The sequence below is a fragment of the Centrocercus urophasianus genome, unplaced genomic scaffold (assembly GCF_019232065.1).
Source record: "Centrocercus urophasianus isolate 14NV4802_14NV808 unplaced genomic scaffold, USGS_Curo_1.0 seq_102, whole genome shotgun sequence".
Taxonomy (NCBI): domain Eukaryota; kingdom Metazoa; phylum Chordata; class Aves; order Galliformes; family Phasianidae; genus Centrocercus; species Centrocercus urophasianus.
In genome coordinates this window covers 16,940-20,289 of record NW_024884165.1, presented here as the reverse complement: position 1 = coordinate 20,289, position 3,350 = coordinate 16,940, and positions in this window count along the sequence as shown.

Below are 3,350 nucleotides of genomic sequence, written 5' to 3'. Positions count from 1 at the left end.
TAAATGGTCATCTATTATTCCTCTGAGTTTGGATGACTCCATTGCGGTAGCGGCCCTTTGCTGACCAGGGGAGGCACGGCTCAGGAGACGGAAAGAGATTCAGCCCTTCAAAAGGCACCGAGTGGGATGAGACGTAGATGGGAAGAGAAACGGGATGAGCAGCGCCCCTCTGCACACAGATATCTGCTGCTGTGTCTGCACAGATCTCTTCTGCCCAGTGGAGTTTGTCCATGAAGGCTGCAGCAAAGAAAAAGTGTCTCTGCTGGAGAGCTCTGGAGAGGCATAGAGATGGAAGACAGGAGAAATGAAAACTAAAAGCAGAAGCCCAAGGTCAAATGGTGCCAAACAGCATAACCCCGGGAACAAGAGGCTGAACCCCTTTAGCAACAGCCTGAAGCCAAGGCCCAAAGATTTAACCCTTTTAACAGGAAGTTGCACCCCAGTGCCAAATGCTGCACCCCTTTCACCAAATCTTAGTGCAGGACTGGTGGCTGTGGCTTTAGACCCCTGCAGAGCAGGGCAGAGCTATGGGCAGAGCAGCTTCAGGGAAGGGAAGACGGCAGTGGGCAACGGATGTGAAGTGCAAAGGGTGAAAAAAAAGCTCTTCTTCGGTTCTCTGCTCTCTGACGTGGCATCTTGGATGGGGAATGGAATAAACCCCCCACAGTTCAGGAGGAAACAGAGTCCTGTGTTCCACCTGGACTGCCACAAGTCTGTGGGGGCAGATGAGATTAATCCAAAGTACTGGGGGAGCTGGTGGAGGTGAAAAGCCAAGCTGCTTTCCATCATCTGTCAGCCCTCCTGGTCAACTGGAGATGCACTTTGGCCACAACAACACCAGGCACCGCTATGAGCGTGGGGCAGAGCAGCTGGAAGTCAGCATAGAGCAAACAAACCTGGGGTTGACACTCAGCTGAACACGAGCCAGCAGTGTGCCCAGTGGCCAAGAGGACCAATGGCATCCTGGCCTGCATCAGAAATGGTGCTGCCAGCAGAGCAGGAAGTGATTGCCCCTCTGCACTCGGCTCTGGTGAGGCTGCAGCTCCAGTGCTGTGTTCAGCTCTGGGCCCCTCGCTGCAAGAAGGGTCCTGGGGAGACCTCACTGCTCTGTAACTCCTGAGGGCAGCAGTGGTGAGCTGGGGGTTGGTCTCTGCTCTCACCTAACAGCGAGAGGATGAGAGAGAACGGCCTCAAGTTGCACCAGGGGAGATTCAGGCTGAACGTTAGGAAGTATTAGTGCTCCAGCAGAGTGGTCGGGCTGCAATGGGCTGCACTGGCAGCAGTGGAGTCGCCGGCCCTGGAGGTGTTCAAGAAACATTGAGACGTTGTGTTGAGGGACGCGGACTAGTGAGAGCTATGGGTGATCTCAGCCTTGGTGATTGTGTGATTCTGGGTGGGGGATTGAGGGGGGACATTGGGGGGGGACGAGGATCAGAATGGGGGAACAGAAGGGGTGGGACGGGGGTTGGGGGGAAAAGGGATCCTTAGGGTATGAATAGGGGGACTCATTAGGGCGGAACGGAAGCCCCTGGTAGTCAGAATGGGGAGTTTCATGGGGGAGGGAAGGGGGGAATGGGGAAGGGATTCTAGGGGTCAGAATGGGGGTCTGAGGGTTTGTCCTGGTGGGGCGAGGGGGGTTAAATAGGATCAGAATGGGGGAATAGGAAGAGTGTGACGGGATAAGGGGAGGAGGAAAGGGACCTTGGGGGTCAGAATGGGAATGTGGGGCGAACTGAAGGGGGGGTGGAGGAGGACTGCAGGGATCAGAATGGGGGAATTGGAGGGAGGAGGGGGCTCCAATAGCCAGATGGGAGGGGGACCACAGAGGAGGGTGTGACCCTGGGGGTCAGAAAGAGGGATTGGGGGGGTTGTTGCTGAACCACTGGGGGGTGACACAGGGCACCTCCTGCTGCCAAGCAGAGGTCCTGAGCGATACAGAAGCTCCACTGGGCCAAAGCAGAGCAGCATGCAAACCCTGGCTCCCTTAAGCCCAGTCCCCTCCTCAGTGCCCCCCCCAAATACCTGTAGAAGCTGAGGTGGTGCGCACTCCCCATCTGGAGTGCTGCATCCAGGTCTAGGGCCCTCAGTACAAGAAAGACAGAGAGCTGTTGGAGGGTCCAGAGGAGCCGCAGAGATGATCAGGGGGCTGGAGCAGCTCCCTTACGAAGGCAGGCTGAGGGAGCTGGGCTCAGGAGCCTCAGGAGGCTGCTGGGTGACCTCACTGCAGCCTGCAGTACCTAAAGGGAGCCTACAAACAGGAGGGGAGTCAGCTCCTGAAAAGGGGAGATAACAGCAGGACAAGGGGAAATGGTTTGGAGTTGAGGGAGGGAAGATTGAGGTTGGATGTGAGGGGAAGTTCTTGACAGAGAGCGATGAGGTGCTGGAACAGCTGCCCAGAGAGGCTGTGATGCCCCGTCCATCCCTGGAGGTGTTCAAGACCTGATTGGATGGGGCCCTGGGCAGCCTGGGCTGGTATTGAATGTGGAGGTTGGTGGCCCTGCATGTGGTGGAGCTTCGTGATCCTTGAGGTCCCTTCCAACCCGGGCCATTCTGTGGTGCTGTGATTTCTTTGTAGGAGAGGCGCTCCAGCCCTCTGATGATCTTAGCGTCCCTCCATCCGGACCCGTGGTCGCGTTCTGCATTCTTCGCTCGTTGCTCTCATGGGATGGTGCAGTGATCGCACAGCTCCGCTCAGCACAGCCGCAGCTTTCCCCGCCCGCTGCCTCCGCTACCCCGTTTTACCCCGCTTTCCATTTCTTTTCCTCATTTCCCCTCATTCTCTCTCTTTCCCTTACGGCCGCGGGGGGCCGCAAGGCGCGGTGCCGCCCTGCCGCGACGCGGGGCGCGGAGCAGCGCCCGACAACACCGCGACGGCCCCGGTGGGACAGCGAAGTCCCGCGCGGTGCTGCTCCGCCCGGGCCGGAGTTCCGGCAGGGGGCGGCGGAACGGCGCGGAACGGCACCCACGGGGGAGCGCGGCGCGGGCGCCCCAGGAGCCCGGCGTGGAGCAGGGCGGTCTCCCCCCGCCGCCCCGTCTCGGCACCGCGCACGTGCGCTGCGCTGCTCGCCCTGCCCGCGAGCGTCGCTGCCGGTGCGTCCGTCCCGCTCTGCGTGAACCGCCGCGGTAACCCCGCGCTCCGCCGCTGCGTGCGGAGATGCGCCGCTCTGCGCGCCGCCGCCGTTATCCGCGCAGCTCCGCCCCAGCGGGCCCTCGGTGACCGCCAGAGCCCACGGACGCCCCCCGCGGCACAGCAGCTCCGTGAGCCCGCGCCGGGGTGCTGTGCTGGAGGGCGGACTCGCAAATCCGCGGATCCTCATGGACGCCCCCCACCAAAAATACCGCAATGGGAG